Source organism: Lissotriton vulgaris, chromosome 1_1, assembly GCF_964263255.1.
Source record: "Lissotriton vulgaris chromosome 1_1, aLisVul1.2, whole genome shotgun sequence".
Lineage (NCBI taxonomy): Eukaryota > Metazoa > Chordata > Amphibia > Caudata > Salamandridae > Lissotriton > Lissotriton vulgaris.
The window spans coordinates 1,371,374,317-1,371,387,048 of NC_141685.1; the positions used below are offsets into that span (position 1 = coordinate 1,371,374,317).

The 12,732-nt window shown below is 41.4% G+C and overlaps 7 non-coding genes across 7 annotated transcripts; all 7 read right to left on the reverse strand.

Annotated features, from left to right (window-relative positions):
• Positions 1 to 1,074: 1,074 nt before the first annotated feature.
• Positions 1,075 to 1,156, reverse strand: TRNAS-AGA (transfer RNA serine (anticodon AGA)). The gene has a single exon. It is a non-coding gene; the product is annotated as a tRNA-Ser (tRNA).
• Positions 1,157 to 2,655: 1,499 nt separating this feature from the next.
• Positions 2,656 to 2,727, reverse strand: TRNAH-GUG (transfer RNA histidin (anticodon GUG)). The gene has a single exon. It is a non-coding gene; the product is annotated as a tRNA-His (tRNA).
• A 1,289-nt stretch (positions 2,728 to 4,016) lies between these two features.
• TRNAS-AGA (transfer RNA serine (anticodon AGA)) lies at positions 4,017 to 4,098 on the reverse strand. The gene has a single exon. It is a non-coding gene; the product is annotated as a tRNA-Ser (tRNA).
• Positions 4,099 to 5,597: 1,499 nt separating this feature from the next.
• On the reverse strand, positions 5,598 to 5,669 carry TRNAH-GUG (transfer RNA histidin (anticodon GUG)). The gene has a single exon. It is a non-coding gene; the product is annotated as a tRNA-His (tRNA).
• A 1,289-nt stretch (positions 5,670 to 6,958) lies between these two features.
• TRNAS-AGA (transfer RNA serine (anticodon AGA)) lies at positions 6,959 to 7,040 on the reverse strand. Its single transcript has one exon. It is a non-coding gene; the product is annotated as a tRNA-Ser (tRNA).
• A 2,859-nt stretch (positions 7,041 to 9,899) lies between these two features.
• Positions 9,900 to 9,981, reverse strand: TRNAS-AGA (transfer RNA serine (anticodon AGA)). Its single transcript has one exon. It is a non-coding gene; the product is annotated as a tRNA-Ser (tRNA).
• Positions 9,982 to 11,480: 1,499 nt separating this feature from the next.
• Positions 11,481 to 11,552, reverse strand: TRNAH-GUG (transfer RNA histidin (anticodon GUG)). Its single transcript has one exon. It is a non-coding gene; the product is annotated as a tRNA-His (tRNA).
• Positions 11,553 to 12,732: the final 1,180 nt, after the last annotated feature.

Here is a 12,732-nt window from a genome sequence, read left to right on the forward strand (position 1 = left end):
TGATGGGACACCAATGCAGAGAAACACACCTGGCGCAGATATTCTATTCTGTTTATTAGACCTGCATCTCCCCTGTACCTCCTCAAGCCATCTGTATGTGAAGCAAGAAAGAGTTAAGGAACGGTCCATCTACACTTTTATTGGGAGGATGCTGCCGTGAGCTCCTCCCAGCTAATCACACAAACAGCAGTAAAGCAAGATAACTACACAGTTAGGGGGGACTGCATGGTTAGGTTTTTGAGGAATTATTGAAACTGACCTCAGTGACCCATAATCAGAGCTGTGGCTAATGACTGCATGCCTAATTATGATGAAGCAAGCACCATGGCTCGTAGGGGCCCCACAACACACTTTTCTTAGCTCATTGAATTAAAGTATAAACTTCTGCCATGTGTGAGTGGTAAAGGCTTGTTAATTTTGTTGCTTTTCAAATTCAGTCTGACAACAAGACGAAGGAACATTGGGGCATCAGACGCTTTGGAAAGTAGCCACCAACCGCAGAGAAAGAGAGAAAGAGGGAAAAGACAGTATGAGGTGTGGAGAAAACAGCAGCAGGTACAAGGAGCTCAAATGAGATTAATGGCGCCTAAATAGAGCACGTAAAGGAACAGTTACAAATCTAAGAAAAGGGAAAGAAAAGACTAGGAAAAAACACAGAAAGAACTTGTAGTTGAAATTCTCTTCCAGGAACAGCAGGTTAAGAGAAATTACACAGGGAGCAGTTAAGCTTGTAACACGGGGGAGAATAGAAAAGAAAATGCAGTTTTATGAAGTGTGTTTGCCTAATCCAGCTAGCACTTTTATTTTATTTCTCTATTTGCTTCTTTTATTGGTAAAGTAAGTTTCAAGTGCATGCACAGGTATGACCGAGAGAGCCAGGGTATAATAATTTGAAGCGTTTGCACCAGCGCTAATGAAGGACGAGAGTTATAGCAAAGATATGAAAGGGGGAGCGATAATAAATATGTGATATGGCAATAGTGACACCAAAATAAGCCACCTATTTATAAAACTGACATGGAAGAAATACTAAAGGTTAACTTCTGAAATTGTAGCCGATGTTAAAAAGATTCTCGTTGTCGGCAGGATTCGAACCTGCGCGGGGAGACCCCAATGGATTTCTAGTCCATCGCCTTAACCACTCGGCCACAACAACTGACTGCAAGGTGTGTGCACATAATCTGTATGCAAGTTTTCAAGGTGTCCCACAGCAAATTCCTGATATTCTGCAATGCACTTTTTAAAAATAAGGTTTTTTTCAGCAGGCACATTCTCTCCTAAAAACAAAAATTGCATGCGTATATCTCTAGTTTGGAATACCATAGGCTTGCATGCATACTCTCATGGGTCACTCAAGTTTTTTGGACCCTATTGCACTCTGTTTTCGTGCTGCTTTTAGTATATGTCCCATATTAAAGAAGTCTACCATCTTTGAGTATTTGAGGCTCCTTTGTAAGTGCTTTATATTTTTTCCTTGAAGAGCTATATAATAAAGGGGTCCGGGAAGGATTGCATTTATGGAAGATAAAAGAAGGCCCACTTGTCTCACCAAATGCTGTAGAGAAACCTGATGTTTTACTCATGTTATCCTTAGTTCGTTTTTGTTAGACCTTGCATTCTTAAGGTGGTCCCAACCCCACCTTATTGCTTTTCACCTCCGCATTTTGCTGTATCTTTTTGTTGGCCTTAGGACTCTGATCACTTTATCGCTACTAATCAGTGCTGAAGTGCACGTGCTTCTTCCCTAATCATGTGTATAATTGGAGTATACCTGACTGACAGATTTAATTTACTTGAAAGCCCCTTGTAAAGTGGTATACCATATACCCAGGGACTGATTGTGCCGCCCAAAGAAATAGCATTTCAAACCTGTCTCAAGCCTGCTACTGCAGTGCCTGTGCTGCAGTGTACTGCCACTTCGACTTGACATTTAAAACTACTTGCCAAGCCTTAAACTCCAATTTTATTACATATCAGTAACCCCTAAGGTAGGCCCTAGGTAGTCCTAGGGGCATCATGCTATGTAAGTAAAAGGTAAGACATGTACTGTGGTAGTTTGTATGTTCTAGTAGTATCAAACAGTCTATTACATTTTTCACTACTGTGAGGTCTGCCCCTCTCATAGGTTAGCATTGGGTATTCCCTTATACTTTTTGGGGGGTAATTCCATATCAGAGAGGAGAAGCTTTATTTATTTATTGATAAATCCTATCTACTGGTGAGGTTGGATTTAATCTTACTATTGTATAAATGCCATTTTTAGAGAGTAAGCATTTCTCTGCACTTACTGCTCTATTTGCATTGAAACCTGTCTTCGATTGACGTCTGGATTGGGCTGCGAGACAGCTCCATATGTGCATTCCCTGTAGACAGCCACAACACAGGTCACTCAACTGCAACTGCATTCATCTGCATTCTGATTGGCCTGGGGGAGAGCTCCGCTCCCCTTACCGCAAATATGTTCAAGAACGATAATTTATGTCAGTAAGTACAGTATACCTACATCTTATAATCATGTGTGTTTAAATAATTTGTTGTTAGATTGTTTAAATATTGAAAAGGATCTGTTTTTAATAGACATTTTACAAAAACAACTGGTACATTTGGGAATTCTGTAAAGGAAAAACCCAACTGCTGTGACATTGCCAACCACAATGCCGTGACTCGGATTCGAACCGAGGTTGCTGCGGCCACAACGCAGAGTACTAACCACTATACGATCACGGCGAGCTACTTGGGCTCCATAACGTACAGTGACATGAAGAAATTATAATTCGGAACACTCAGGGCTACTCCTGTGATAGGCTGAATGTGTTCATTGCTTCCTCATTCCTTATACAAAGGTTTTATCTCCTCAGTGGTTGATAGGCTGAAACCATTTCCTGGCCGCCTGCTTGTGAACTGGCAGGAGTCAAAGATCACACATACACTGGTGGGCCTGTGATGGGACACCAATGCAGAGAAACACACCTGGCGCAGATATTCTATTCTGTTTATTAGACCTGCATCTCCCCTGTACCTCCTCAAGCCATCTGTATGTGAAGCAAGAAAGAGTTAAGGAACGGTCCATCTACACTTTTATTGGGAGGATGCTGCCGTGAGCTCCTCCCAGCTAATCACACAAACAGCAGTAAAGCAAGATAACTACACAGTTAGGGGGGACTGCATGGTTAGGTTTTTGAGGAATTATTGAAACTGACCTCAGTGACCCATAATCAGAGCTGTGGCTAATGACTGCATGCCTAATTATGATGAAGCAAGCACCATGGCTCGTAGGGGCCCCACAACACACTTTTCTTAGCTCATTGAATTAAAGTATAAACTTCTGCCATGTGTGAGTGGTAAAGGCTTGTTAATTTTGTTGCTTTTCAAATTCACGTCTGACAACAAGACGAAGGAACATTGGGGCATCAGACGCTTTGGAAAGTAGCCACCAACCGCAGAGAAAGAGAGAAAGAGGGAAAAGACAGTATGAGGTGTGGAGAAAACAGCAGCAGGTACAAGGAGCTCAAATGAGATTAATGGCGCCTAAATAGAGCACGTAAAGGAACAGTTACAAATCTAAGAAAAGGGAAAGAAAAGACTAGGAAAAAACACAGAAAGAGCTTGTAGATGAAATTCTCTTCCAGGAACAGCAGGTTAAGAGAAATTACACAGGGAGCAGTTAAGCTTGTAACACGGGGGAGAATAGAAAAGAAAATGCAGTTTTATGAAGTGTGTTTGCCTAATCCAGCTAGCACTTTTATTTTATTTCTCTATTTGCTTCTTTTATTGGTAAAGTAAGTTTCAAGTGCATGCACAGGTATGACCGAGAGAGCCAGGGTATAATAATTTGAAGCGTTTGCACCAGCGCTAATGAAGGACGAGAGTTATAGCAAAGATATGAAAGGGGGAGCGATAATAAATATGTGATATGGCAATAGTGACACCAAAATAAGCCACCTATTTATAAAACTGACATGGAAGAAATACTAAAGGTTAACTTCTGAAATTTTAGCCGATGTTAAAAAGATTCTCGTTGTCGGCAGGATTCAAACCTGCGCGGGGAGACCCCAATGGATTTCTAGTCCATCGCCTTAACCACTCGGCCACAACAACTGACTGCAAGGTGTGTGCACATAATCTGTATGCAAGTTTTCAAGGTGTCCCACAGCAAATTCCTGATATTCTGCAATGCACTTTTTAAAAATAAGGTTTTTTTCAGCAGACACATTCTCTCCTAAAAACAAAAATTGCATGCGTATATCTCTAGTTTGGAATACCATAGGCTTGCATGCATACTCTCATGGGTCACTCAAGTTTTTTGGACCCTATTGCACTCTGTTTTCGTGCTGCTTTTAGTATATGTCCCATATTAAAGAAGTCTACCATCTTTGAGTATTTGAGGCTCCTTTGTAAGTGCTTTATATTTTTTCCTTGAAGAGCTATATAATAAAGGGGTCCGGGAAGGATTGCATTTATGGAAGATAAAAGAAGGCCCACTTGTCTCACCAAATGCTGTAGAGAAACCTGATGTTTTACTCATGTTATCCTTAGTTCGTTTTTGTTAGACCTTGCATTCTTAAGGTGGTCCCAACCCCACCTTATTGCTTTTCACCTCCGCATTTTGCTGTATCTTTTTGTTGGCCTTAGGACTCTGATCACTTTATCGCTACTAATCAGTGCTGAAGTGCACGTGCTTCTTCCCTAATCATGTGTATAATTGGAGTATACCTGACTGACAGATTTAATTTACTTGAAAGTCCCTTGTAAAGTGGTATACCATATACCCAGGGACTGATTGTGCCGCCCAAAGAAATAGCATTTCAAACCTGTCTCAAGCCTGCTACTGCAGTGCCTGTGCTGCAGTGTACTGCCACTTCGACTTGGCATTTAAAACTACTTGCCAAGCCTTAAACTCCAATTTTATTACATATCAGTAACCCCTAAGGTAGGCCCTAGGTAGTCCTAGGGGCATCATGCTATGTACGTAAAAGGTAAGACATGTACTGTGGTAGTTTGTATGTCCTAGTAGTATCAAACAGTCTATTACATTTTTCACTACTGTGAGGTCTGCCCCTCTCATAGGTTAGCATTGGGTATTCCCTTATACTTTTTGGGGGGTAATTCCATATCAGAGAGGAGAAGCTTTATTTATTTATTGATAAATCCTATCTACTGGTGAGGTTGGATTTAATCTTACTATTGTATAAATGCCATTTTTAGAGAGTGAGCATTTCTCTGCACTTACTGCTCTATTTGCATTGAAACCTGTCTTCGATTGACGTCTGGATTGGGCTGCGAGACAGCTACATATGTGCATTCCCTGTAGACAGCCACAACACAGGTCACTCAACTGCAACTGCATTCATCTGCATTCTGATTGGCCTGGGGGAGAGCTCCGCTCCCCTTACCGCAAATATGTTCAAGAACGATAATTTATGTCAGTAAGTACAGTATACCTACATCTTATAATCATGTGTGTTTAAATAATTTGTTGTTAGATCGTTTAAATATTGAAAAGGATCTGTTTTTAATAGACATTTTACAAAAACAACTGGTACATTTGGGAATTCTGTAAAGGAAAAACCCAACTGCCGTGACATTGCCAACCACAATGCCGTGACTCGGATTCGAACCGAGGTTGCTGCGGCCACAACGCAGAGTACTAACCACTATACGATCACGGCGAGCTACTTGGGCTCAATAACGTACAGTGACATGAAGAAATTATAATTCGGAACACTCAGCGCTACTCCTGTGATAGGCTGAATGTGTTCATTGCTTCCTCATTCCTTATACAAAGGCTTTATCTCCTCAGTGGTTGATAGGCTGAAACCGTTTCCTGGCCGCCTGCTTGTGAACTGGCAGGAGTCAAAGATCACACATACACTGGTGGGCCTGTGATGGGACACCAATGCAGAGAAACACACCTGGCGCAGATATTCTATTCTGTTTATTAGACCTGCATCTCCCCTGTACCTCCTCAAGCCATCTGTATGTGAAGCAAGAAAGAGTTAAGGAACGGTCCATCTACACTTTTATTGGGAGGATGCTGCCGTGAGCTCCTCCCAGCTAATCACACAAACAGCAGTAAAGCAAGATAACTACACAGTTAGGGGGGACTGCATGGTTAGGTTTTTGAGGAATTATTGAAACTGACCTCAGTGACCCATAATCAGAGCTGTGGCTAATGACTGCATGCCTAATTATGATGAAGCAAGCACCATGGCTCGTAGGGGCCCCACAACACACTTTTCTTAGCTCATTGAATTAAAGTATAAACTTCTGCCATGTGTGAGTGGTAAAGGCTTGTTAATTTTGTTGCTTTTCAAATTCACGTCTGACAACAAGACGAAGGAACATTGGGGCATCAGACGCTTTGGAAAGTAGCCACCAACCGCAGAGAAAGAGAGAAAGAGGGAAAAGACAGTATGAGGTGTGGAGAAAACAGCAGCAGGTACAAGGAGCTCAAATGAGATTAATGGCGCCTAAATAGAGCACGTAAAGGAACAGTTACAAATCTAAGAAAAGGGAAAGAAAAGACTAGGAAAAAACACAGAAAGAGCTTGTAGATGAAATTCTCTTCCAGGAACAGCAGGTTAAGGGAAATTACACAGGGAGCAGTTAAGCTTGTAACACGGGGGAGAATAGAAAAGAAAATGCAGTTTTATGAAGTGTGTTTGCCTAATCCAGCTAGCACTTTTATTTTATTTCTCTATTTGCTTCTTTTATTGGTAAAGTAAGTTTCAAGTGCATGCACAGGTATGACCGAGAGAGCCAGGGTATAATATTTTGAAGCGTTTGCACCAGCGCTAATGAAGGACGAGAGTTATAGCAAAGATATGAAAGGGGGAGCGATAATAAATATGTGATATGGCAATAGTGACACCAAAATAAGCCACCTATTTATAAAACTGACATGGAAGAAATACTAAAGGTTAACTTCTGAAATTGTAGCCGATGTTAAAAAGATTCTCGTTGTCGGCAGGATTCGAACCTGCACGGGGAGACCCCAATGGATTTCTAGTCCATCGCCTTAACCACTCGGCCACAACAACTGACTGCAAGGTGTGTGCACATAATCTGTATGCAAGTTTTCAAGGTGTCCCACAGCAAATTCCTGATATTCTGCAATGCACTTTTTAAAAATAAGGTTTTTTTCAGCAGACACATTCTCTCCTAAAAACAAAAATTGCATGCGTATATCTCTAGTTTGGAATACCATAGGCTTGCATGCATACTCTCATGGGTCACTCAAGTTTTTTGGACCCTATTGCACTCTGTTTTCATGCTGCTTTTAGTATATGTCCCATATTAAAGAAGTCTACCATCTTTGAGTATTTGAGGCTCCTTTGTAAGTGCTTTATATTTTTTCCTTGAAGAGCTATATAATAAAGGGGTCCGGGAAGGATTGCATTTATGGAAGATAAAAGAAGGCCCACTTGTCTCACCAAATGCTGTAGAGAAACCTGATGTTTTACTCATGTTATCCTTAGTTCGTTTTTGTTAGACCTTGCATTCTTAAGGTGGTCCCAACCCCACCTTATTGCTTTTCACCTCCGCATTTTGCTGTATCTTTTTGTTGGCCGTAGGACTCTGATCACTTTATCGCTACTAATCAGTGCTGAAGTGCACGTGCTTCTTCCCTAATCATGTGTATAATTGGAGTATACCTGACTGACAGATTTAATTTACTTGAAAGTCCCTTGTAAAGTGGTATACCATATACCCAGGGACTGATTGTGCCGCCCAAAGAAATAGCATTTCAAACCTGTCTCAAGCCTGCTACTGCAGTGCCTGTGCTGCAGTGTACTGCCACTTCGACTTGGCATTTAAAACTACTTGCCAAGCCTTAAACTCCAATTTTATTACATATCAGTAACCCCTAAGGTAGGCCCTAGGTAGTCCTAGGGGCATCATGCTATGTACGTAAAAGGTAAGACATGTACTGTGGTAGTTTGTATGTCCTAGTAGTATCAAACAGTCTATTACATTTTTCACTACTGTGAGGTCTGCCCCTCTCATAGGTTAGCATTGGGTATTCCCTTATACTTTTTGGGGGGTAATTCCATATCAGAGAGGAGAAGCTTTATTTATTTATTGATAAATCCTATCTACTGGTGAGGTTGGATTTAATCTTACTATTGTATAAATGCCATTTTTAGAGAGTGAGCATTTCTCTGCACTTACTGCTCTATTTGCATTGAAACCTGTCTTCGATTGACGTCTGGATTGGGCTGCGAGACAGCTACATATGTGCATTCCCTGTAGACAGCCACAACACAGGTCACTCAACTGCAACTGCATTCATCTGCATTCTGATTGGCCTGGGGGAGAGCTCCGCTCCCCTTACCGCAAATATGTTCAAGAACGATAATTTATGTCAGTAAGTACAGTATACCTACATATTATAATCATGTGTGTTTAAATAATTTGTTGTTAGATCGTTTAAATATTGAAAAGGATCTGTTTTTAATAGACATTTTACAAAAACAACTGGTACATTTGGGAATTCTGTAAAGGAAAAACCCAACTGCCGTGACATTGCCAACCACAATGCCGTGACTCGGATTCGAACCGAGGTTGCTGCGGCCACAACGCAGAGTACTAACCACTATACGATCAAGGCGAGCTACTTGGGCTCAATAACGTACAATGACATGAAGAAATTATAATTCGGAACACTCAGGGCTACTCCTGTGATAGGCTGAATGTGTTCATTGCTTCCTCATTCCTTAAACAAAGGTTTTATCTCCTCAGTGGTTGATAGGCTGAAACCGTTTCCTGGCCGCCTGCTTGTGAACTGGCAGGAGTCAAAGATCACACATACACTGGTGGGCCTGTGATGGGACACCAATGCAGAGAAACACACCTGGCGCAGATATTCTATTCTGTTTATTAGACCTGCATCTCCCCTGTACCTCCTCAAGCCATCTGTATGTGAAGCAAGAAAGAGTTAAGGAACGGTCCATCTACACTTTTATTGGGAGGATGCTGCCGTGAGCTCCTCCCAGCTAATCACACAAACAGCAGTAAAGCAAGATAACTACACAGTTAGGGGGGACTGCATGGTTAGGTTTTTGAGGAATTATTGAAACTGACCTCAGTGACCCATAATCAGAGCTGTGGCTAATGACTGCATGCCTAATTATGATGAAGCAAGCACCATGGCTCGTAGGGGCCCCACAACACACTTTTCTTAGCTCATTGAATTAAAGTATAAACTTCTGCCATGTGTGAGTGGTAAAGGCTTGTTAATTTTGTTGCTTTTCAAATTCAGTCTGACAACAAGACGAAGGAACATTGGGGCATCAGACGCTTTGGAAAGTAGCCACCAACCGCAGAGAAAGAGAGAAAGAGGGAAAAGACAGTATGAGGTGTGGAGAAAACAGCAGCAGGTACAAGGAGCTCAAATGAGATTAATGGCGCCTAAATAGAGCACGTAAAGGAACAGTTACAAATCTAAGAAAAGGGAAAGAAAAGACTAGGAAAAAACACAGAAAGAGCTTGTAGTTGAAATTCTCTTCCAGGAACAGCAGGTTAAGAGAAATTACACAGGGAGCAGTTAAGCTTGTAACACGGGGGAGAATAGAAAAGAAAATGCAGTTTTATGAAGTGTGTTTGCCTAATCCAGCTAGCACTTTTATTTTATTTCTCTATTTGCTTCTTTTATTGGTAAAGTAAGTTTCAAGTGCATGCACAGGTATGACCGAGAGAGCCAGGGTATAATAATTTGAAGCGTTTGCACCAGCGCTAATGAAGGACGAGAGTTATAGCAAAGATATGAAAGGGGGAGCGATAATAAATATGTGATATGGCAATAGTGACACCAAAATAAGCCACCTATTTATAAAACTGACATGGAAGAAATACTAAAGGTTAACTTCTGAAATTGTAGCCGATGTTAAAAAGATTCTCGTTGTCGGCAGGATTCGAACCTGCGCGGGGAGACCCCAATGGATTTCTAGTCCATCGCCTTAACCACTCGGCCACAACAACTGACTGCAAGGTGTGTGCACATAATCTGTATGCAAGTTTTCAAGGTGTCCCACAGCAAATTCCTGATATTCTGCAATGCACTTTTTAAAAATAAGGTTTTTTTCAGCAGGCACATTCTCTCCTAAAAACAAAAATTGCATGCGTATATCTCTAGTTTGGAATACCATAGGCTTGCATGCATACTCTCATGGGTCACTCAAGTTTTTTGGACCCTATTGCACTCTGTTTTCGTGCTGCTTTTAGTATATGTCCCATATTAAAGAAGTCTACCATCTTTGAGTATTTGAGGCTCCTTTGTAAGTGCTTTATATTTTTTCCTTGAAGAGCTATATAATAAAGGGGTCCGGGAAGGATTGCATTTATGGAAGATAAAAGAAGGCCCACTTGTCTCACCAAATGCTGTAGAGAAACCTGATGTTTTACTCATGTTATCCTTAGTTCGTTTTTGTTAGACCTTGCATTCTTAAGGTGGTCCCAACCCCACCTTATTGCTTTTCACCTCCGCATTTTGCTGTATCTTTTTGTTGGCCTTAGGACTCTGATCACTTTATCGCTACTAATCAGTGCTGAAGTGCACGTGCTTCTTCCCTAATCATGTGTATAATTGGAGTATACCTGACTGACAGATTTAATTTACTTGAAAGCCCCTTGTAAAGTGGTATACCATATACCCAGGGACTGATTGTGCCGCCCAAAGAAATAGCATTTCAAACCTGTCTCAAGCCTGCTACTGCAGTGCCTGTGCTGCAGTGTACTGCCACTTCGACTTGACATTTAAAACTACTTGCCAAGCCTTAAACTCCAATTTTATTACATATCAGTAACCCCTAAGGTAGGCCCTAGGTAGTCCTAGGGGCATCATGCTATGTAAGTAAAAGGTAAGACATGTACTGTGGTAGTTTGTATGTTCTAGTAGTATCAAACAGTCTATTACATTTTTCACTACTGTGAGGTCTGCCCCTCTCATAGGTTAGCATTGGGTATTCCCTTATACTTTTTGGGGGGTAATTCCATATCAGAGAGGAGAAGCTTTATTTATTTATTGATAAATCCTATCTACTGGTGAGGTTGGATTTAATCTTACTATTGTATAAATGCCATTTTTAGAGAGTGAGCATTTCTCTGCACTTACTGCTCTATTTGCATTGAAACCTGTCTTCGATTGACGTCTGGATTGGGCTGCGAGACAGCTCCATATGTGCATTCCCTGTAGACAGCCACAACACAGGTCACTCAACTGCAACTGCATTCATCTGCATTCTGATTGGCCTGGGGGAGAGCTCCGCTCCCCTTACCGCAAATATGTTCAAGAACGATAATTTATGTCAGTAAGTACAGTATACCTACATCTTATAATCATGTGTGTTTAAATAATTTGTTGTTAGATTGTTTAAATATTGAAAAGGATCTGTTTTTAATAGACATTTTACAAAAACAACTGGTACATTTGGGAATTCTGTAAAGGAAAAACCCAACTGCTGTGACATTGCCAACCACAATGCCGTGACTCGGATTCGAACCGAGGTTGCTGCGGCCACAACGCAGAGTACTAACCACTATACGATCACGGCGAGCTACTTGGGCTCCATAACGTACAGTGACATGAAGAAATTATAATTCGGAACACTCAGGGCTACTCCTGTGATAGGCTGAATGTGTTCATTGCTTCCTCATTCCTTATACAAAGGTTTTATCTCCTCAGTGGTTGATAGGCTGAAACCATTTCCTGGCCGCCTGCTTGTGAACTGGCAGGAGTCAAAGATCACACATACACTGGTGGGCCTGTGATGGGACACCAATGCAGAGAAACACACCTGGCGCAGATATTCTATTCTGTTTATTAGACCTGCATCTCCCCTGTACCTCCTCAAGCCATCTGTATGTGAAGCAAGAAAGAGTTAAGGAACGGTCCATCTACACTTTTATTGGGAGGATGCTGCCGTGAGCTCCTCCCAGCTAATCACACAAACAGCAGTAAAGCAAGATAACTACACAGTTAGGGGGGACTGCATGGTTAGGTTTTTGAGGAATTATTGAAACTGACCTCAGTGACCCATAATCAGAGCTGTGGCTAATGACTGCATGCCTAATTATGATGAAGCAAGCACCATGGCTCGTAGGGGCCCCACAACACACTTTTCTTAGCTCATTGAATTAAAGTATAAACTTCTGCCATGTGTGAGTGGTAAAGGCTTGTTAATTTTGTTGCTTTTCAAATTCACGTCTGACAACAAGACGAAGGAACATTGGGGCATCAGACGCTTTGGAAAGTAGCCACCAACCGCAGAGAAAGAGAGAAAGAGGGAAAAGACAGTATGAGGTGTGGAGAAAACAGCAGCAGGTACAAGGAGCTCAAATGAGATTAATGGCGCCTAAATAGAGCACGTAAAGGAACAGTTACAAATCTAAGAAAAGGGAAAGAAAAGACTAGGAAAAAACACAGAAAGAGCTTGTAGATGAAATTCTCTTCCAGGAACAGCAGGTTAAGAGAAATTACACAGGGAGCAGTTAAGCTTGTAACACGGGGGAGAATAGAAAAGAAAATGCAGTTTTATGAAGTGTGTTTGCCTAATCCAGCTAGCACTTTTATTTTATTTCTCTATTTGCTTCTTTTATTGGTAAAGTAAGTTTCAAGTGCATGCACAGGTATGACCGAGAGAGCCAGGGTATAATAATTTGAAGCGTTTGCACCAGCGCTAATGAAGGACGAGAGTTATAGCAAAGATATGAAAGGGGGAGCGATAATAAATA